General features: G+C 49.6%; 1 protein-coding gene across 1 annotated transcript in view; it reads left to right on the forward strand.

Annotated features, from left to right (window-relative positions):
- The window catches only part of CROT (carnitine O-octanoyltransferase), a 109,253-nt gene that overhangs the window by 33,962 nt on the left and 52,378 nt on the right, over nucleotides 1-22,913 (forward strand). The window lies entirely within an intron of this gene.

Genomic DNA, 22,913 nt, shown 5'->3' on the forward strand with positions numbered 1-22,913 from the left:
CAAAAAAAAGCAATGCTGCACTTTAGAGAAGGAGGCCTGATCTGAAAGCTTGGTCAATAATGTGTTAGAAGGAAGTGGTAAGGACTTTACTTTGAATCAAGTGTCGTTTGTTAGGTTAGGCAGCAGAAAGAGTTTTATCTCTGTTTTCCTTGGAACCATTTCTGACTTTTATACCTCATTACTTGAGCTCACTTAAAACCTAACTTATTTTATTCTTTAATGAAAATCAATCCAGTATTGTGAATGGTTTGGGTAATGTCATTTAAGGTGTTAAGCTGTTGTATATGATTCCCCTAGAGGAACGGACTGTCCAGAAGAGAGCTGGACAGTGCAGAACATACATTTTTGGGGAAAAATTTGGGAGTGGGAGTGTGTTGGGGTCACCCTGTAAATGGTAACCAAGGCTGCTGGAAGCCAGAGTGTTTCTGGTGTGTGCTGACAGGCTGCTGGGTTCAGAACTGCTGGGGCAGAGCTGTGGCTTTACATAAACCCATTTGGGTGTGACCTGCATGCTGGTGGTTGTTTGTGAACAGTCCAGATTGGGAGCTACAGCAGCAAGGCATTGCAAGACACTCCAGATTGCAGGGCAGTGAGGATGCAGCCCCTCACTTGTCTGGCTTGCGCCCTGGAATATCACAGATGCCAAAAACCCATTCTTTACATCTCAAACAATAAAGATTCTGGCTTTGGAAAGTTCTGGCAAGTTTTCATCAGTTTTGGGCAGATACTGGAATCTTTTCAATGTCCGGTTCTGTGGCTTTAGATCTATGCGGATACATAATTTGCCTAATGGCTTTTTTATCACCCTCATGATGCATATAGGTGCTATGATACCCCTGCTTTGCAGACTTTCAAGCTCCTAGTGTACTGGATTACCTAGTGCCACTGGAAAGTTCCTTTGTGGTAAGCCCACGGGTTCCATTGTGGATGGAATCTGAGACCTACTCAAATGTATGTAATAATGTCAGCTTCTACTGCCCACCCTTGTACCCATCTGACAGGCTTGTCTGGTTGTTGCATTTATGAGACTTGAGTGGCATAGTCAGATTCTGCACAAACTTAGGCCTTGCCTACACTAGAAAGTGTTTGCTGGTATAGCTATACACTACTCTGCTAGTGGAGATGCAGCCTCTATTGGCAAAACTTTTCTTTGCCAGTATAGCTTATACAAGCTCCCCAAATGACATAAGCTATACTGGCAAAAGGACTTTTTTGTCAGTATATCTGTGTCTACACTAGAGCTTTCACAAACATAGCTCCATCAGTTAGAGAAGTGATTTTTTTCACGCTCCTAACTGAAATAGCAATACCAGCAAAACTTTTAAAGTTTCCTCTGCTCTTTTCTCCCCTCTCATTTCCTGTTCTCTTTTGAAAAAAAGTGAACTTCTGTTCCTCCTAGCTGTGAAGATAAGCTTTCAAATGTGAATTAAGTGATGTTATCTTCCCAAGTGTAAAAGATCATGCCCGCCCTGGACCTTCTGGCCCAGTGTGACTCTGCTGAGGCCTGCCTCAGTTTCCCCTTCAATGGGGCGGCAATGGGTTCACTTAATACCTGACTCCACCAACAATTTCTCCTCCAAATGGAACAATCTGCTAGACCACCAAAACTGGCTAACCACTGGGTCAAAAAAGGGTAACAGTATGTAAACTAGTGATTCCACTGATTATGTCATTGTACAATTTTGTTCAGGGATCAGCACAGCAGGGCCCTGATCTTGATTGGGGCCTCTGGGCTCTATAGCTGTTTATTTTTTAAAGTACACATGGGGTTGCATCATTTTCCCAGATGCGGATGTGGTCCCATGACCTGGGTCCAATCTCTGAATAAGTTAAAACAACATGATTGTGTGAAAACAAGAGTTTTAAATAAATGTATATAACCCAGATAAACCAGAGTCATAGCAGGAGCGTTTGTTGCAGCTCCTACCAGATTCTCTGAATCTGCGAATCCTGCTGTCTCATCAGTATAACTGACTACCTGTACCTGAAGACTGATGCTGTCATCAGTGTCCTTCAAAAAGCTCCTCATCAGGCCTGGCATTGACAATAATATCAGTTGAAGGGCTCTCAGGTGCCAAACAGGAGTTTATAGCCAAAATGTGCACTGACTATAACTGTCAGGTGTTATGCCTCCAGGAGACACACATTGGGACTAACAACTGACCTGGGTTCTCAGAATGAATGTGGCCATCAAGAGACCACACGAGCGATATGGCACTGCCATTTTTGGCAAACCTGATCTTCTCACCAACACAACATCTATGACCAATAATGATGACACTGCAGGGCTGCCCAGAGGGGGGGGCAAGGGGGCAATTTGCCCCAGGCCCAGAGCCCCGCAGAGGCCCTCACAAGAATATAGCATTCTATAGTATTGCAACTTTTTTTTATGGAAGGGGCCCCCGAAATTGCTTTGCCCCAGGCCCCCTGAATCCTCTGGGCAGCCCTGTGACACTGAAGTCCTAACTGTAGATATTGCTGGCATTTTCCCTACAACTACTGCTGTGCAAACAATTCAAGGTCACTAGCCCACTGTCACATTCCGAGGTGCAATTCAGAGCAGTGGGGGTTGTGTCATCACCTGCCACACAACCTTGGATGCCTCACAATGCTTTGCTATTGTAGCTCTGAACCTGGGCTAGTCAAAAACTGCCTACCAGCATGCAGTCACACCCTGAATGTCTGTGTATAGCTACAGCCCTGACCCGGCATCTCTGACCCCAGCAGCCTGTCGGCAACACACCAATCACACTCTGGCTTCCAGCAGCCTTGGTTACTACTTGCAGGGTGACTCCAACACACTCCCAGTCTCCAATTTCCCCCAAAATGTGTGTTCTGCACTGGCCAGTCCTCTCCTGGGCAGAGGATATTAGAGGTCCGTTGCTTCTATAAGGAATCAATATTCAACAGTTTGTTACTTTAACTGGAGTTACCAAGCAGTTCAGTTTAAACACAGCAGTGTGTTTTTATATATATAAAAAATAAACAAGCTTATTAACAAAAGTAGAGAGGATTTGAAGTGAATTCAGGTACAAGAGAGAAAGTTAGAAATGGTACAAGCAAATAAAATGAAAACATGTATCTAAAAGTCTAAAACTTAAGCTAGTTTTGGTTCAAGGCTTTGTTTAAGATGGCCTTTCTCACAACAGTCTTCAAGCAAGATGGTGACTCACCCTTTCCTTGGTCAGGATTTCTCCCAGAAGCCCAAAAGTGCTGGTGCTTTTGTTTTCTTAGGTGAAAGAGGGAGAACCTGGGGTTCTCTGCCCCTTTCTTTTATAGTCCAGTGAACCTTTGAAGTGGATCCTTCTGTGGGGTTACCTTTCAAAGCATAGGCATGCGCATGAGGTGTGCTGGGTGTGCCCAAGCACACCCTAATGCCCTCTCAAAAGCGACCAGCACCGCACCACGTCCCTCGGGCCCTGGGGGGGGGGAGGTTGCTCCAGGCACCTCCCCCCGCAGCTCCCATTGGCTGGGAACGGGGAACTGCGACCAATGGGAGCTTCAAGGGAGGTACCTGGAGACGTGGCAAGGGCAGCGTGCAGAGCCCTGTGCTGCCCCCCCCCCACTCTCCCGGGGCTGCATGGGGACATGGTGAGCGGGGCCGGGCCAGGTAGGTACCTATTGGGCTTCAGGACGGGCCAAGTAGGTAGGTATGCAGGCAGGCAGGCAGGGAGCAAGCGACTCTGGAGTGACTGGCTGCATACTGTGATGGAATCCTAGTTGGCCAGTTTGTGCTGCCCTGCTGCTAGTTCTACTAAAGTTAGGGTGACCAGATAGCAAGTGTGAAAAATCGGGACGGGGGTGGGGGATAATAGGAGTCTATATACGAAAAAGCCCCAAATATTGGGACTGTCCCTATAAAATCAGCACATGTGGTCACCCTAACTAAAGTACATACGGCTTGAGTTAGAGTAACCAGACACATGGGACACCATAGAAATGCAAGGGTATTAGACTGTCTATCAAAATCATTTCCATACATTTCACCCTTGGGTTTTACTAACTGTAAATGTTCTTAATATGTTTTAAACACCTTTTCTACTTGCGGTAGCAATCTTAACAATATGTTAACGCTGTATGTGAGTGTGTGTGTGTGTGTGTGTGTTTGAGAGAGAGAGAGAGAGAGAGAGCACGTCTGTCTGTCTGTCTGTCTTTCTAAGGAATATAAAAAATGTGCCTTACCGAATACACCCAGCAGGTGGCTGACGTTAACCCGCACAGGGAATGTAGTGCACAACATATTCAAGTATAAAGCCCAGTGAATGAAGATAGCCCATGCACACCATCCATTAGGAAAGGAAAAAGATTTAATTTTTATAAGACAACCGAGAAAAGGGAGATTGAAGATCAAGTTTTGAGATCGCTTTATATTCAAATATCAGTATAAGGATGCTTAAAACATAAAAAGCCAGTGTATTTGTTTTGAGCTGAGAGAAAAAAAAATGTAAAAAAAACTTAATGCAAGCAATTATGTTACTACAATATCCAGGGCTAGATTCTGCTGCCTTTAATCGTGGTGAGTAGTGCTTACTCCACAACTAATCAGAAGGATTTTTAGTTTTCTGATCTTCAGCATTGTCACTCTGTAAGTATCATTGCTGAACACCAGTTCACATAGGATGAAAATGTAGCCCCTGCATAATAGGGCTTGCACAACTCTTAAATCCCATTTAAAGTGTAAAGTTAGAGCTTGACTGTGACTTAAGTGCTTCATAGGCCTTGTTTTGCCCCCCTGAAATCCACCGACAAGAGACTGCAAGTGGCTGTGGATGGAGAAGGGGGTCCTCCTAAAAAGGCATGGTTTGCACCCTCTGGGGATACTGGGAAAGAGCAGTTCTTGTGAGGTCACAAGCATCAAAGCTTCATTTTCACAACCTGGCATGCAGGCCACAGCTGGCTGCTATAAAGAAATACCAGTTGATTTTGCACTAGTGCCTGGGACAAGCAGACAGTCTAGCACCTTTGTCATTTAAAATAAATACAAGGAATGTGACAGACCTTTGTCCATAAAATGATAGTGTTCTTCAGCACCCACAGCTGATTACCTGACATGCACCCTGTATGTAGAAGGAGGCAGCCACTTGGGTTTGTGTGTAAAGATTTTATCATCCTGTGTCATCCTGTCACTGCCTTTTACGCAAAGCCCAGCTATCAATCAACTATGTTTCTATAACACACTGTAGAAAAACACACACTGGCAATGGGGAAAAATCATGGTGGTGGCCACATCACCTTAAAAAGGAAAATACAACAAGACATTTTTGGGGGTGGAACATCCTCATACTTATCTCTTTGGAAGTTCCACTCAACGGGGTCTGAAAGGAAGATTAGATGTTAACAGCCCCATGTGCTCGCTGGCAGCCTTCCACCTGGCAGCACCTACACAGCCGTTTAAGGTGGCTCGCGGGGGCACTCCTGCAGCCCCCCCGCCCCCAAGACAGCTGCCCCCCCCCAGAGCCCGGGGCCCCAAACTCGCCTGCAGCTCCCAGGCCACCCCCGAGCCCAGCCCACCTTAAGTGGGGCCCGGGAGCCAGCGGGCCCAGAGCAGGGGGCGAGCCCGCCCCACAGGCCCCCCCGGAGCCCAGCTGCGAGCTCAGCTCCCCGGCGCTGTTCGGGGGCTCCGGCCTGGCTCCCTTGGCCTTGAGTCCAGCTCCTGGAGCAGCCCAGCTCTGCTGTGATCTGGCCCGGCCCGGCCCCGTCTGCCCGGCCCGGCCCCAAGTGCCCAGCCTGGCTCCCTTGGCCTGGCCCAGCCCCCAAGCCTGCCCGCCAGGACGGGGGAGCTCACATTCCCAGCCTGGGGCCCACCTGCAAACAGCCTACCCTCCTGCCCCCCTACCCCCTGCCCTGAGCCCCCTGCCTGCACCTTGCACCCAAACTCCCTGCCCTGAGCCCCCTGCCTGTACCTTGCACCCCAACCCCCGTGCCCTGAGCCCCCTCCTGCCCCCCGTTTCCCAACCCCTTGCCCTGAGCCCCCTCCTGCACTCCGCATCCCTCCTGCACCCCAACCTCCAGCCCTGAGCCGCCTCCTGCACCCCATACCTCTTCCCTGAGCCCCCCCATACATCCCGCACCCTTCCTCTGCCCCCATCCCTTGCTCTGAGCCCCTTCCTGCACGCGGCACCCCCCTCCCACACCCCAGACTCCCTCCCACACCCTAACCTTTATGATGTTCGCCTTTAAAAAAAAAATTCCCTGGGTGAAATGTGCTGCGCATGCCTATGTTTCAAAGTAAAGTTTATTCAAGCACTCAAAGAAGAGAGTCTAGCAGTGAAGGAGGCTCCAGGCTCTTTCTTCCTCCCCAGTCTTTTTTGAAATGCAAAATTGCTCTGTCTTCTGCCATCTTCTCCCCCTTCTGTCCTGCTTGCCCTGTTTACTACTTATATGTAAGTTGAACTGTGACACTGACAGACCAGGTGCCAGCTCATGCCAAGGCCCCACTGAACACTGACAAATGCATAGCTAGAAACCAGTCTGGCTCACCTGTGTGTTAGTATTATTAAAACTGATGTAACATTTGTAAGAATGTGTTTAGTGTTTAGACTTTATGAAATGCTTGTAGGATGCTGCATATATTGATTAGAGTTGCCAACTTTCTAATCGCACAAAACCGAACACCCTTGCCCTGCCCCTTCTCCAAGGCCCCACCCCCACTCATTCCATCCCCGTTCCCTTCATCACTCGCTCTCTCCCACCCTCACTCACTTTCACTGGGCTGGGGAAGGGGCTTGGGGTGTGGGAGAGGGTGAGGGGTCCGGCTGGGGGTGCGAGTTCCAGGGTGGGGGCCAGAAATGAGGGATTCAGAGTGCAGGAGTGGGTTCAGGGCTGGGGCAGGGAGTTGAGGTGCGGGAGGTGGTGTGGGGTCCGACTGGGTGTGGATTCTGGGATGGGGCTGGGGATGAGGGGTTTGGGGTGCAAGAGGGGGCTCAAGGCTGGGACAGGGGGTTGGGGGTGCAGCAGGAAGTTTGGGTGCAGAAGGGGGTGTGGGCTCCAGGAGGGGGCTCAGGGCTGGGATAGGGGGTTGGGGTGTGGGAGAGGGTGAGGGCTCTGGCTGGGGTTGCGGGTTCCAGGGTGGGGGCCAGAAATGAGGGATTCAGAGTGCAGCACTGGGTTCGGTGCTGGGACAGAGAGTTGAGGTGCAGGAGGGGTTGTGGGGTCCGACTGGGTGTGGATTCTGGGATGGGGCTGGGGATGAGGGGCTTGGGGTGCAAGAAGGGGCTCAAGGCTGGGGCAAGGGGTTGGAGTGCAGCAGGAAGTTTGGGTGTGTGAGGGGGTGTGGGCTCCGGGAGGGAGTTCTGACCTGGGGCAGAGAGTTGGGGTGAGGGATGAGGCTCCCTGCCTGCGCTGGCTCCATGCAGCTCCTGGAAGCAGCTGGCATGGCCGGGTCCTAGGCGGAGGGGCCAGAGGACTCTGCGTGCTGCCCATGCCCACAGGTGCCACCCCCACAGCTCCCATTGGCAGCAACCACCATCAATGGGAGCTGCAGAGCCAGTGCCGAGGGCGGGGGCAGCACACAGAGCCCCTGTGGACACCCCTGCACCTAGGAACTGGCCATGCCAGCCGCTTCCAGAAGCCAAGCGGAGCCAGGGCAGGCAGGTAGCCTGCTTTAGCCCCGGTGCGCCACCAACCAGACTTTTAATGGCCTGGTCAGCAGTGCTGATTGGAACCACCAGGGTCAGTTTTTGACCAGGCGTTCCAGTCAAAAAACGGACACCTGGCAACCCTTGTATTGATCTTATTTATATCATTTGTACCCCAGGTTATAAAGCCATATTACGTGTTTTCATTGTAATCCTCTGTACTTGTGTAAGTTATAAAACAGGAAAGGTGCCTTAATTAATGTAGAAATGCTGGCTTCCTACAGAAGGTGTGGGGTCCTGCTCACCAAGAGGGCCCATTGAAACCAAATGAGCCATTGTGAAACATCAAAGACCAAAGCCTTTGTTGTTTGCACCCCCCACACCCATGAAGAGGAGATGTGCAGTTGGACTCGTCCCATAAGCCTGACCTCTGGGGAAGGGAATACAAATCCCTGACAAGACAGAACTATATCTCTTTGCTGCTTGAACTCTGAGGAGCGAAAATTTATCAACATAAGCAAGAGCTCCCCAGTGCTTTGCCTGGAATAGCCCTAAAGGACATACAGAACTTGTACATAAGAACATAAGAAAGGCCGTACCGGGTCAGACCAGTATCCTGTCTACCGACAGTGGCCAATGCCAGGTGCCCCAGAGGGAGTGGACCAACAGGCAATGATCAAATGATCTCTCTCCTGCAATCCATCTCCACCCTCTGACAGACAGAGGCTAGGGACACCATTCCTTACCTGTCCTGGCTAATAGTCATTAATGGACTTAACCATCATGTACATTACAGCCACTTCTATTATGCTTTGGAACCTGACTGTAACTCATGGGTGTGTGTGTACGTTTACTTGCTTTAACCTTGTAACTAACTCTCATTTTTTTCTTAGTTAATAAATCTTCGGTTAATTTGTTATAGGATTGGCTACAAGCATTGTCTTTAGTGTGAGAGCTGAAGTTCAACTGAGCTGGGAGAAGCCATTGGTCCTTTGGCACTAGGAGTAACCTGAATATTGTTGTGATTTTGGGTGCAAGGGACCATCTATCACAAAGACAAGCTTGCCTGGGTGGCAAGATAGCTTGGAGTACCCAAGGGACTGACTGTGACAAATTAAGGCCGTTGTAGTGCGTGAGGAGTTCATACTTGACCCATGGTTGGTGAAATCTAAGTATAGAACTCACAACAAGTTTGGGGTTTGTGCCCTGCTTCTTAACAGTCTGCCCTAAGATTGGTACTCATGCTCTACATAGCTTAACATGAGGCAAACACACATTCCTTTGCTTAGGGTAGACCTGTTTAACAACTTTTGCCTAGGCAGGGCTGTGTGCTTTTCAACACGTACTAATAATGTCATATAGGGGGATTTCATAACTTGAAACATAATATTGCTACATACATTTCATCATGATATTATTGACCAAGGATAGATTAGTTTTCATATGATCTCTCACCTGGCATATTTTGTACAAAGATTATTACAAGAGTGTGCAGGGTGTGAATATAGGGGTTCTTTTGGTCACACCCGCTTAACCTTGAACATGACAAATGCCAGTGATCATAATCAAGGCTGTGATTTAGACCTCCGTGACTTCAGCCAGCGCCGGCTGGAAGCTACAGGGTCCCCTGCCACTGCAGGCGGACCCCCCACAGTTCCCATCCGCCATGGGCAGCAGGGGGACCCCCGGAGCTCTCTGCCTCTGTGGGCGGCGGGGGGACCCCCAGAGCTCCTGGCTGCCGTGAGTGGCAGGGGCGATACCTGCCACTCCCAGGCACCTCAGGCAGCAAGAGGGACCCCCGCTGCTCCCGGCTGCTGCAGGCGGCAGGGGGACCCCCGGAGCTCCTGGCTGCTACCAGATTTGCCCGTTACTTTGGGATGGGCTCATTTATTAGGGTTACTCTTCTGGGAGGGGGGGTGTTCTGCAATTCTATCAATGTCCTGCTTGTGTCACATGTGTTTTCATACAGAGCTCTACTTCTCCCTTCTGCAAGTTCCCTCCCAATGGAGCTACCCTGCAGGGCCTAGGTTCCCCAGGGCTGGGGTCCTGAAGCCCCGGAATCAGATGAAAAACACACACACACACACACACACACACACACACACACAGACGTACGTCTGAATGGACCAGGTCGATCAGCACTCCTAAGCTGACCTCTTATATGTCCCTGGACTCAGCAGGCTGGGTTGAGCAGCTCTTCCAAACTTTCACCCTTATATGCCACGGGCACCTCCCCGGAATAGAGTACACTTGGACAGGCTGGGTCAAGCAGCACTTTCAAGCTGTCACCCTTATATGGCCCTGGACTCAGCAGGCTGGGTCAAACAGCACTTTCAAGCTGTCACTGTCCTATGCCCCAGGTTCAGCACATCCCTATCCCCACTTTCACATTACAATTGTTCTGGTAGTAACTCACTTGATGAGCGAACCCCACAAGATTTTTGGGCGCTACAGGGATCTTTAGCTTAGGTAAGAGGAGCATTGCTTCAGAACAAATGGGGAAGCCAAAAACCCAAAAGAGAGGGTGGGGGGAAAGGAAGCAACCAGTATAACCATAAAAGTTATTTATTGCCAGGTAATAACCATACAAGGAGAGCCAAACAAACATAACAGTTACAATATTAAATCTAGCTTAAATCTGATCACAAAAGTCAGGTTCAGAAAACTATACCTGATCACACAAGTCAGGATTAGAAAGCTATACCTAGAGTAGAGAGAGAGTTGGGTTTTCACCACTCCGGCCTGGTCTACACTACGACTTTAATTCGGATTTAGCAGCGTTAGTTCGAATTAACCCTGCACCTGTCCACACAACGACGTCATTTAATTCAAAATAAAGGGCTCTTTAAATCGATTTCTGTACTCCACCCCGACGAGCGGAGTAGCGCCAAAATCGATTTTAGCATTTCGAATTAGGGTTAGTGTGGCCACAATTCGATGGTATTGGCCTCCGGGAGCTATCCCACAGTGCACCATTGTGACCGCTCTGGACAGCAATCTGAACTCGGATGCACTGGCCAGGTAGACAGGAAAAGCCCCACGAACATTTGAATTTCATTTCCTGTTTGCCCAGCGTGGAGAGCACAGGTGACCACAGATAGCTCATCAGCACAGGTAACCATGCAGGCCGATAATCGAAAAAGAGCACCAGCATGGACCGTACGGGAGGTACTGGATCTGATCGCTATATGGGGAGAGGATTCAGTGCTAGCAGAACTTCGTTCTAAAAGACGAAATGCCAAAACTTTTGAAAAAATCTCCAAGGGCATGATGGAGAGAGGTCACAATAGGGACTCAGATCAGTGCCGCGTGAAAGTTAAGGAGCTCAGACAAGCCTATCAAAAAACAAAGGAGGCAAACGGTCGCTCCGGGTCAGAGCCGCGGACATGCCGCTTCTATGCCGAGCTGCATGCAATTCTCGGGGGGCCGCCACCACTACTCCACCTGTGACCGTGGATTCCGGGTCGGGGATAGTCTCATCAGCTACACCTGAGGATTCTGCGGATGGGGAAGAGGAGGAGGAGGAGGAGGACAAGCTTGCAGAGAGCACCCAGCACTCCGTTCTCCCCAACAGCCAGGATCTTTTTCTCAGCCTGACTGAAGTACCCTCCCAACCCTCCCAAGCCAGTATCCAAGACCATGACCCCATGGAAGGGACTTCAGGTGAGTTTACCTTTTAAAATATAAAAACTGTTTTAAAAGCAAGCGTTTTTTAATGATTACTTTGCCCTGAGGACTTGGGATGCATTCGCGGCCAGTACAGCTATTGGAAAAGTCTGTTAACATGTCTGGGGATGGAGCGGAAATCCTCCAGGGACATCTCCATGAAGCTCTCCTGGAGGTACTCCAAAAGCCTTGCCACAAGGTTTCTGGGCAGTGCAGCCTTATTCCGTCCTCCATGGTAGGACACTTGACCACGCCATGCTTGCAGCAAGTAATCTGGTATTATTGCCTGACAAAGCCTGGCAGCGTATGGTCCCGGTGTTTGCTGGCATTCAAGCAACATCCGTTCTTTATCTTGCTGTGTAATCCTCAGGAGAGTGATATCGCTCGTGGTAACCTGGTTGAAATACGGGAACTTAATTAAGGGGACAGAGGTGGCCGTTCCTACTGGGCTGTTTGCCTGTGGCTGAAAAGAAATCCTTCCCTGCAGTTAGCCAAGCACCGCGGGGGGGGGGGGGGGGAGGGAATTGGCCCTGAGCTTTTCGCGTTTGGCTAGCAGGGATCTTCCTTGTTACCAGCCACGCGGTGGGAGGAGGGATAAAGCGATCATCCCAGAGAATTCATGGCGGGAGGGGGGGGGGGGCGGGGGGTTAGTTTGGTTCCTGCAGGGATCTTCCCTGATACCAACCACGCGGTGGGGAGAGGGATAAAGCAATCATGTCAGAGAATTCATGGCGGGAGGGGGGGGGTTAGTTTGGTTCCTGCAGGAATCTTCCTTGATACCAGCCACGCGGTGGGGGGAGGGATAAAACGATCATCCAGAGAATTGGATGGGGGTGGTGGTTAGTTTGTTTTCTGCTGCTGCTGAATGTTAACAGGAAAACCGCAGCACTCAACGGGCTTTGCTTGGTATGTGGGAAAGGAGGGCGCAGAAGCCGAAAGACAATGGCTTACCATGGCCGCATGCAAGCCGAATTCTGTTGCCTGGACCTGTGATCTCTAGCAGCAAAGCCACAGGCACTCAATATTAAGAGGCAAAATGCGACCTTGCACAGAAATCACGTGCTATATAATGTGAATAGTGTTGGTCACCGTGAAAGAGTATAAGCATTGTTCTGCAAAATGTATCTTTTTAAAAAATTCTCTCTTTTTTCCCCTCCCTACAGCAGCTGCAAATTCTTCAAGCCTCCCTCCTCCGTCCCGAAGGCTATCACAGATAAGGCGTCGGAAAAAGAAGACGCGAGACGAGATGTTTGCAGAAATCATGGAATTCACCCGCAGTGACAGAGCTCATCTGAATGAGTGGAAGGACACGGTTTCAAAGTATAGGAAAGAAGCCAGTGAACGTGAGGACAGGAGGGACCAACGTGAGGACAGGAGGGACGCTCGAGATGAGAGGTGGCGGCAGGAAGATCAGAGGAGGCAGGATGCAACGCTGGGGCTGCTGCGTGAGCAAACAGACATGCTCTGGCGTCTGGAGGAGCTTCAGGAACGGCAGCAGGAAAACAGAGTGCCGCTACAGCACCTGTATAACCCCCCTCCCCATGTTCCATATCCTCCTCACCCAGACGTGTAAGAACGCCGGGGGGGGGGGAGGGGGAGGCTCCGTACACCTTCCCATTCCACCCCAGTGGACAGCCCAAGCAAAAGGCTGTCATTTTTTTAACCTTTTTTTAGTGGCCTTTTCCTTCCCACCGATCCTCCTCCCAAACCCCACCCGGGTTCCCTTCCTCTTTTTATAATCTATTAATAAAGAATAAATGATTTTTAAACTATAGTGACTTTATTTGGTTTGAAAGCAAGCTGGGGGAAGGTGGGTTCCTTACAGAGAATGAGTCAATAAAGGGGGCGGGTTTTCATGAAGGAGAAACAAACAGATATTTCACACTGTAGCCTGGCCAGTCATGAAACTGGTTTTCAAAGCTTCTCTGATGCACAGCGCTTCCTGGTGTGCTCTTCTAACCGCCCTGGTGTCTGGCTGCGCGTAATCAGCAGCCAGGCGATTTGCCTCAGCCTCCCACCCCGCCATAAAGGTCTCCCCCTTATTTTCACAGAGATTGTGGAGCACACAGCAAGCAGAAATAACAATGGGGAGATTGGTTTGGCTGAGGTCTGAGCGAGTCAATAACGATCGCCAGCGACCTTTTAAACGGCCAAATGCACATTCTACCACCATTCTGCACTTGCTCACCCTGTAGTTGAACAGCTCCTGACTCCTGTCCAGGCTGCCTGTGTATGGCTTCATGAGCCATGGCATTAAGGGGTAGGCTGGGTCCCCAAGAATAACTATTGGCATTTCAACATCCCCAACGGTTATTTTCTGGTCCGGAAAGTAAGTCCCTTGCTGCAGCCCTTCAAACAGAGCAGTGTTCCTGAAGACGCGAGCGTCATGAACCCTTCCCGGCCAGCCCACGTTGATGTTGGTGAAACGTGCCTTGTGATCCACAAGTGCTTGCAGCACCATTGAAAAGTACCCCTTGCGGTTTATGTACTGGGAACCCTGGTGCTCCGGTGCCAAGATAGGGATATGGGTTCCATCTATCGCCCCACCACAGTTAGGGAATCCCATTGCAGCAAAGCCATCCACTATGACCTGCACATTTCCCAGAGTCAGTACCTTTCGTAGCAGCACCTGAGTGATTGCTTTGGCTACTTGCCAAGCCAGAGCAGCCCCCACAGTAGATTTGCCCACTCCAAATTGATTCCTGACTGACTGGTAGCTGTCTGGCGTTGCAAGCTTCCACAGGGATATCGCCACGCGCTTCTCAACTGTGAGGGCTGCTCTCATCTTGGTATTCTGGCGTTTCAGGGCAGGGGACAGCAAGTCACAAAGTTCCATGAAAGTGCCCTTACGCATGCGAAAGTTCCGCAGCCACTGGCAATCATCCCACACCTGCAACACTATGCGGTCCCACCAGTCTGTGCTTGTTTCCCTTGCCCAGAATCGGCGTTCCATGGATAGAACCTGCCCCATTAACAACATGATCTCCAAAGCACGGGGGCCAGCGGTTTCACAGAATTCTGTGTCCATGTCCATGTCCTCATCATGCTTGTCGCTGCACTGCCGCCACCACTGCCTCCTCGCCTCGTTTTTCTGGTCCTGGCTCAGCATAAACTCCACGAGAACGCGCGAGGTGTTTACAATGTTCATGACTGCTGTCTTGAGCTGAGCGGGCTCCATGCTTGCCGTGGTATGGAGTCTGCAGTGTTCACCCAGGAAAAAAGGTGCAAATGGTTGTCTGCCATCCATTGCTTTCATGCAGGGAGGGAGGGAGGGAGGGGTGAGGCTGTACCCAGAACCACCTGCGACAATGTTTTTTGTCCCATCAGGCACTGGGATCTCAACCCAGAATTCCAATGGGCGCGGGAGACTGCGGGAACTATGGGATAGCTATGGGATAGCTACCCACAGTGCAACGCTCCAGAAATCGACGCTAGCCCCGATACTTGGACGCACACCGCCGAATTAATGTGCTTAGTGTGGCCGCATACATTCAACTTTATACAATCTGTTTCCCAAATTCGAATTATATAAATTCAGACACACCCTCCGTGAAGCTTGAACCAGTTGGGGTTCCCAGGTGGTCGTGATAGCTGAAAGTCCAGACTGCTGGAGACAGGCGGAGCCCCCAGCACAATCAGTCAGGAGAAGATGAAGTCCTAATGGAACTGATACAGATTTTAGATCCAGGCATCAGAACACTTACTTGAGCGTGGATAGGGGTTTTTTGTAGGGAAACAACAATGGTTCAAGGGAGAACCCTAGATTTGTTTATGGGTAAACTGATGGCTCAAGGGAGTATATCAAAGTTGTTTTGTTCAGGCTAGACAATAGGAACTGATCATTCCTGGCTATGGGCAGTGTTCCTTCCAGGGAGCTCACATTGCAATTAGGCAGTTTCAGTATTTTGGATACCAATAAAGGATTTATTACTAGAATTGGTCTGATAACTACTGAGCTGGGTGTATGCAGGTGTGGGTTCATTACCATCTGGAGCAGAGATCCCCCATCATGCAGCGCTTCCCTGCTTTTCTGGTCCCAGAGTTCAGTGCAATTCTTATAGATTCTAGGACTGGAAGGGACCTCGAGAGGTCATCGAGTCCAGTCCCCTGGTCTCATGGCAGGACCCAATACTTTCTAGATCATCCCGGATAGACATTTATCCAACCTACTATTAAATATCTCCAGAGATGAAGATTCCACAACCTCCCTAGGCAGTTTATTCCAGTGTTTAACCACCCTGACAGTTAGGAACTTTTTCCTAATGTCCAACCTAAACCTCCCTTGCTGCAGTTTAAGCCTGTTGCTTCTTGTTCTATCCTTAGAGGCTAAGGTTAACAAGTTTTCTCCCTCCTCCTTATGACACCCTTTTAGATACCTGAAAACTGCTATCATGTCCCCTCTCAGTCTTTTCTTTTCAAAACTAAACAAATCCAATTCTTTCAGCCTTCCTTCATAGGTCATGTTCTCAAGACCTTTAATCATTCTTGTTGCTCTTCTCTGGACCCTCTCCAGTTTCTCCACATCTTTCTTGAAATGCAGTGCTGTGACAGGGTTGGGACTCACCACCACAGCGCCTCCTACTGGTCGTCTCAGGGAATTGGTTCGATCCAGTAGAGCGCCCCCTTCTGGTGGCGTCCCGCCTGTCGTCTCGCCTTTGGTTGGCGTGCGGACTCGCGTTGCTCCCAACGCACAGCATCCTCTTCTGGAACACTGTCCTCCAACAGTGTCCCTTTGTCCATTCACACCTCCTTCCGGGGGCTGGATGACCCACAGTCCTACACCTTCAAGTCCGATCCCTACAGTCCAGGATCTGGTGTAGTTTCGGCTGGCCGCTCCCTGCGGCCAATGGCTGGGTGTACTGCCAAGGGGAACAAAGGGGGGGGGGGGGGACCCAGGCCCGCCCACTACTCTGAGTCCCGGTCCAGAGGCCCTCTAGTGACAGCCTTGCTGTCCTCCTTCTCCTTCCTCCTCTGTCTGTTCCTCTGGACCGCTTCCCCAACGGCCCTTCTTCCCGCTAGGCCCTTTCCTACAAGGCCTGTTGCCTGGCAGGCTACGGAGTAAGACCTTCTCCCGCTCTCCAAGGCTGGCCTGCACTGCGCTGTCCGTGGTGCTGGCCTCCCAGCTCTGGAGACAGACCTTCCCTTCTGAAAGCCTGGGACAGACTGACTGCTCTCTCCCTGAGCAGTCTTTTATATGGCTGAGCTGGGCCCTGATTGGCTGTCCCCAATCTGTTCTCTGATTGGCCCGCAACAAGCCCTTCTCTTATTGGCTGCCGGAATACGCAGGCGCCCGGGCCTGCTGCAGCCCACACTCTCCGGGTGTGGGGCAGCCGCCCCACCACAGGTGCCCAGAACTGGACACAATACTCCAGTTGAGGCCTAAGCAGCGCAGAGTAGAGCGGAAGAATGACTTCTCATGTCTTGCTCACAACACACCTGTTAATACATCCCAGAATCAAGTTTACTTTTTTTGCAACAGCATCACACTGTTGACTCATATTTAGCTTGTGGTCCACTATAACCCCTAGATCCCTTTCTCCCGTACTCCTTCCTAAACAGTCTCTTCCCATTCTGTATGTGTGAAACCGATTGTTCCTTCCTAAGTGGAGCACTTTGCATTTGTCTTTGTTGAACTTCATTCTGTTTACCTCAAACCATTTCTCCAATTTGTCGAGATCATTTTGAATTATGACCCTATCCTCCAAAGCAGTTGCAATCCCTCCCAGTTTGGTATCATCTGCAAACTTAATAAGCGTACTTTCTATGCCAATATCTAAGTCGTTGATGAAAATATTGAACAGAGCCAGTCCCAAAACAGACCCCTGCGGAACCCCACTTGTTATACCTTTCCAGCAGGATTGGGAACCATTAATAACTACTTTGAGTACGGTTATCCAGCCAGTTATGCACCCATCTTATAGTAGCCCCATCTAAGTTGTATTTGCCTAGTTTATCGATAAGAATATCATGCGAGACCGTATCAAATGCCTTACTAAAGTCTAGGTATACCACATCCATTGCTTCTCCCTTATCCATAAGACTCGTTATCCTATCAAAGAAAGCTATCAGATTGGTTTGACATGATTTGTTCTTTACAAATCCATGTTGGCTATTCCCTATAGCCTTGGAATCTCTGTTCTCCATTCTGTATGCTAATGGAGATGTCTCCCTGTCCCATCTTCTATGCAAATGAGGCTATGGGAGTTTCCTTAATCCTGTCACCCTTGTACAGAGGTGTTTAGGTGTGTCTCTCGCTGCCTTTTCATTGCTTTTTGTAAGTCTTTCTTCTGATCGGCTTTGGTTCAAGCAGAGGCTGGGGTGGGTGTTCTTCATAAGTCAGACAGGCTGGATACTGCACCCTGGTTCCACAAGAACACAGAGGTGACAGGTAACATGGCTGCTGTGGGCAGCAGGGGGACCTCCGGAGCTCCTGGACACCACGAGCGGCAAGGGGATCCCCCACAACTCGGAGCCACCAGCAGAGGGGGACCCTGGAGTTTCCAGTCCACCCGCAGCTGCCCAGGCTCCCCATTTGGTCATGGATATTTTTAATAAAAGTCAGGGACAGGTCACAGGCTTCTGTGAATTTTTCATTATTGCCCATGACCTGTCCCTGACTTTTACTAAAAATATCCGTGACAAAAATCTTGCCCTGTTTCTTAACAGTCCACCCTAAGGTTGGTACTCATGCGCCAGACAGCTTAACATGAGGCAAACACACATTCCTTTGCTTAGAATAGACCTGTTTAATAACTTTTGCCTAGGTAGGGCTGTGTGCTTTTCAACAGGTACCAATAACATCATATAGGGGGATTTCATAACTTGAAACATAATATTGCTACATACATTTCACCATGATATTATTGACCAATGAGATATTAGTTTTCAAATGATATCTCACCTAGCATGTTTTGTACAAAGATTACTACAAGAGTGTGCAGGGTGTGAATATAGGGGTGCTTTTGGTCACACCCGCATAACCTTGAACATGACAAATGCGAGTGATCATAATCAAGGCTGCGATTTAGTCACGGAAGTCACAGAATCTGTGACTCCCAAAGACCTGTGTGACTTCAGCCAGCGCCAGCAGGCGGACCCCCCACAGTTCCCATCCACCATGGGCAGCAGGGGGACCCCTGGAGCTCTCTGCCTCTGTGGGCGGCAGGGGGGACCCCCAGAGCTCCTGGCTGCAGTGAGCGGCAGGGGCGATACCTGCCACTCCCAGGCACCGCAGGCAGCAAGAGGGACCCCCGGAGCTGCTGGCTGCTACCAGATTTGCCCGTTACTTTGGGATGGGCTCATTTATTAGGGTTACTCTTCTGGGATGGGGGGTATTCTGCAATTCTATCAATGTTCCGCTTGTGTCACATCAGTTTTCATACAGAGCTCTACTTCACCCTTCTGCAAGTTCCCTCCCAATGGAGCTATCCTGCAGGGCCTAGGTTCCCCAGGGCTGGATTCCCCAAGCCCCGGAATCACAATCACACACACAAACACAGTGGACCGGGTCAATCAGCACTCCCAAGCTGACCTCTTATATGTCCCTGGACTCAGCAGACTGGGTCGAGCAGCTCTTCCAAACTTTCACCCTTATATGCCATGGGCACTGCACCGGAATAGAGTACGCTTGGAGAGGCTGGGTCCCATTCCACATTTACAGCCATAATGCCAAACTCAGTACCATTTTGGCACTGCTTAAATTTTAAGAAAGTGAATGGAAGGGATTCACCAGTGACTTTGATGCCGTTGTAAGAAAGATCAAACCAATACCAGAAAATTATGACCAGTGTGTCAATGCGGTGCATACTGTGTTGAAGAAGTATATTCCACAAGGCTGCAGAACAAATTACATGCCAGGACTAACATCTGAGATATTGGATTGGGATGCAAACTTCAAAACAGACCCCTCCGGCAAAGAGCTGGTCTCTGCACTAAAGGAGGAAAAACAGAAAACCGAAGTCATGGAAGAATCTCATTGGGAGCGTGGACATGACCCACAGCAGTAAAAGAGCATGGATAATCAACTGGAAGCTTAACATCTTCCAAAAAAAGGCAAAGCAACATGACAATGTTACTGCAGATGAGGTCACACATTAATTCCTAGAAAATAGCAGAGGACTAATTCTTCCTCCGTTACATGAGGCCGAATCATTGATTGCCTGCATGGGAATTTGTCCTGCTATGGCTTGCGAAATCATTCCCATGATTACATTCTGGGTGAGAGCCTGAGCTTGCTCAGATGCTGAGGTCAATGAGACATTATTCTGGAGGGACTGTACACCAGACATCATTAACTCTTCATCTTTTTCTCTGAGTCTTTCGCACCCAGGAAATACCTTACTTATTAACTGCTGTTCCTCACTTAACTGCTTTAAAGATGCTGTTAAATGGGGTTCCCATCTTTCCTATATTTTTGGTGGCATATGATAGTTTATTAGCCACAACTTCTATGTTTGCAGCATCAACTAAAGAGATTCCTGTTCCTACAGGTGCAATCCAATCACTTAATTCCCTTTTTACTCTATTTACATGGTCGGCCCCTTGCCATATTCTTACCCATTCATCCCAACCCTTATGGCTAGTTCCAATCAAGGGAATGCATACAGGTGCAATGTGAGAGATATTCATGCCTTCTAAGTGGATTTGAACCTCCTTCAGAGAAGTCTGAGGTTGAAGAACCAAATGTTCTTGTTGATCCAATTTCAACACATGGGGACCTGAAATTGGGGTTCTTAAACGTCAGAGGGGAGTGAGAATTGTGATCAGAGGATCTGTCATAAACAGACAGTTAAGGGTTAACTCTTCTTCTACCTCTAAAGGGTTAAGAAGCTCACATAACCTAGCTGACACCTGACCAGAAGGACCAATAAGAAGATAAAATATTTTAAAAGAGGGAGGAGGGAAATCAATCTGTTGTCTGTTCAGTAAGTTTGTGCCAGAGTGAAGGATCCAGGAATCAGCCATCTAACATTTCTTAAAAGTAGTAAGTGTTTAGAGAAGAAATGTATTAGATTATGTTTATTTTCTTTTGTGACTTCTTTTTGCATAGAGGGAGAATCAAATTGGGTTTCTTTGTATAACTAAAGTTTTGCCCAGAGGGATATCCTCTGTGTTTTGAATCTGTTGTCTGTGAGATTATCTTGCATGCTAATCTCACAGAGGTATCCCTTTCACCCTTTTTCTTTAATTAAAAGTCTTCTTTTAAGAACCTGATTGATTTTTCCTTGTTTTAAGATCCAAGGGGTTTGGATCTGGACTCACCAGGGATTGGTGGGAGGTGAATCAGTCTCAATCCTGCCAGGAAAGGGGGGATAAAGACTGGGGAAATATTTGGGGGAAAGACAGAGTTTCCAAATGACTCTCCCATAAACGTTTGTTTAAACTATTTGGTGCTGGCAGCTACTAGATCTAAGCTGGTAAATAAGCTTAGGGGTTATCTCATGCAGGTCCCCACATCTGTACCCTAAAGTTCAGAGTGGGGGTGTGTAGAAGGGCTCGGCCGGGGCTCGTCCCTCCGCGGTATCTCACCGCCTCGCAATAGTTTGCTATGAGCCCTGGGTCAGGGCAAGGCAGCAAACAAACAGTCAGGAGCTCAGGCCCTTAGGCAGGGGCTGAGCCAATAGTTCAAAAGAAGCCCAGGCCCTGGGTCAGGCCGGGGCAGCAAACAAACAGTCAGGATCTCCTGGTTCTGAGTGTCTGGTGCGAGGGGGAGACTGCCACCCGTGAGTGGGGTGGCAGGGGGACGCGTCCCAGCCTGGGGCCCTAGCAGTGGCAGAAGACTCGCTACTGTGTCAGTGGAGATCCTGACCGCAACACACTGACATTGGTTCTGGCAGTGCTGTGGCCAGACCAGGGTTGGCTGCCCCCGGGCTACTTCCAGACTTCCCCTCGTAAGGTAATTGGGTTAGGGCGGTGTCCTCGGAGGTTTCCAGTACCATCATTCCTTGGGGTAGCTAGCGAGGGGTAGGCTTGACTGCTCCTCGGGGTAGCCAGCAAGAGACAGGCCCGACTGCTCATCGGCGTAGCTGGCCAGGGGTAGGCTTGGCTGGCCCGGCCAATCCTCGGGTCGGCCGCAGCCTGCCGGCGTCTCCCAAACCGGAGCTAGACCACAGGCATCTGGCCTCTCCACCAGCTGTCTTTCAAGTGAGCTCTGCAGTTGGGCTTTTATACTTCCTGTCCTGCACCATGACCTCTGGGGGGCGGGCGCAGGATCCACTGGCTCCGCCCACATTGGTGCTAGGGGAGGCTCATCCCTCTGCGGGGCTGTGGGATATCCCACCGTCTCGCTACAGGGTGACACCTTGACAGAATCAAAATTTAAAACTGTTTTTTGTTGTTGGCCCAATTCCATTCTGTACAATCCGGGCTCATGGTATCCCTCCAAAATGGCAATGCGCCCATAGAATTTAAACCAAATTGTTGGCATGAGCTTGTCACAATGAGTACTCTTTAATGGAGCTACCCAGTCTGGGGACCTTGCTGAATCAGGTCATGTCCAGCTAAAGTCCAGTTCAGCAGTTCCCAGTTTATGAGGAACCGTGTGACATTCTTGCCTGCTGGCGTGATCAGAGACAGCTGCAGTTCACCTCCGGGTAATGGAGGCGTCTGGGTTCCGACGACAATGACACGTAGGGCCATGGTTGCTCCCCAAACAGCAGAGGAAACCAGGACTATCCTGCACCTTCTGCCTCCCGGGAGGCTGTCACTGGTTGTGTTTGATGGTGTACGTTCCTTTCAAGACCACAACGGCTTACAGAAGAATGAGACCGAGTCTGGTGTGGTCTTCGTTTCATAACAAAGCTTGAGTGACTCCCTGTGGCACTCTGCGTGCAATTGGCAATGCTTTCCCAGGGGCAACCTGAAGAGTTGCCAACAGCATAGAACTGATAGTGACACTGCAGGGCCAGGGGGTTGCTCCCATTCCCATAGAATCCATGCATGTGGCACAGCAATTTTACTTCTTGGGCTCCAGCTGGCAAGCAACTCCAGAGGTTCAGAGGGATCACAGGTACAGCGTAGAGCCTGGACAACATTAGACACTTATGAACAGCAGGGTGCTGGTGCACGGTGGGATGTCATGGCTCATGTTTGGGACCTGTGAGGGAGCAGAGAAGAGAGACAAACTCCCACACTCCTCCCGTATATACTGGGAGAATCTGGGACCAATATTGCAAGGTGAACATGAAGCAGTGACCTACATGAGGGTGGCCATAATAAGTCGAGGACTTCTCTGTCCTTTTCTGCCTCAACATTGGGATAGGCACTGACAATCTCACCCAACGCGTATTTTCCAATGGCCACAAGCCGTTCCTTCTTGCTAGCCAAGAAGAGTGGTTGGCAGGATGGAGAAGACAGTTTTACTATTCCTTGTGGGTCAGGTGCTTTACCCTTCCACTCTTTGAGCTGTGAGGAATGAAACCATTTCCACCAGGGTTTCCCATTTTTTCCATTCAGGATTTCTACCTGATAAACACTGGGGCTGGCCCAATTCACAATAAAGCAGGGGCCATCCCAGGTGTGTGTCAAAGAGTGCTCCTTCACTGAAAACCTTCTGTACATTACTGGTTGCCTAATTCCCATATTAAAGGAGGTTTTACCCAGCCTAGTTTTTTGTTCATGTTTTTCTGTACTATGCCTAGCTGTGCTGCCACTTGCTTGTGTAAAGCAGCT

Source organism: Chrysemys picta, chromosome 2 (genome assembly GCF_011386835.1).
Source record: "Chrysemys picta bellii isolate R12L10 chromosome 2, ASM1138683v2, whole genome shotgun sequence".
NCBI classification, from domain to species: Eukaryota; Metazoa; Chordata; order Testudines; family Emydidae; genus Chrysemys; species Chrysemys picta.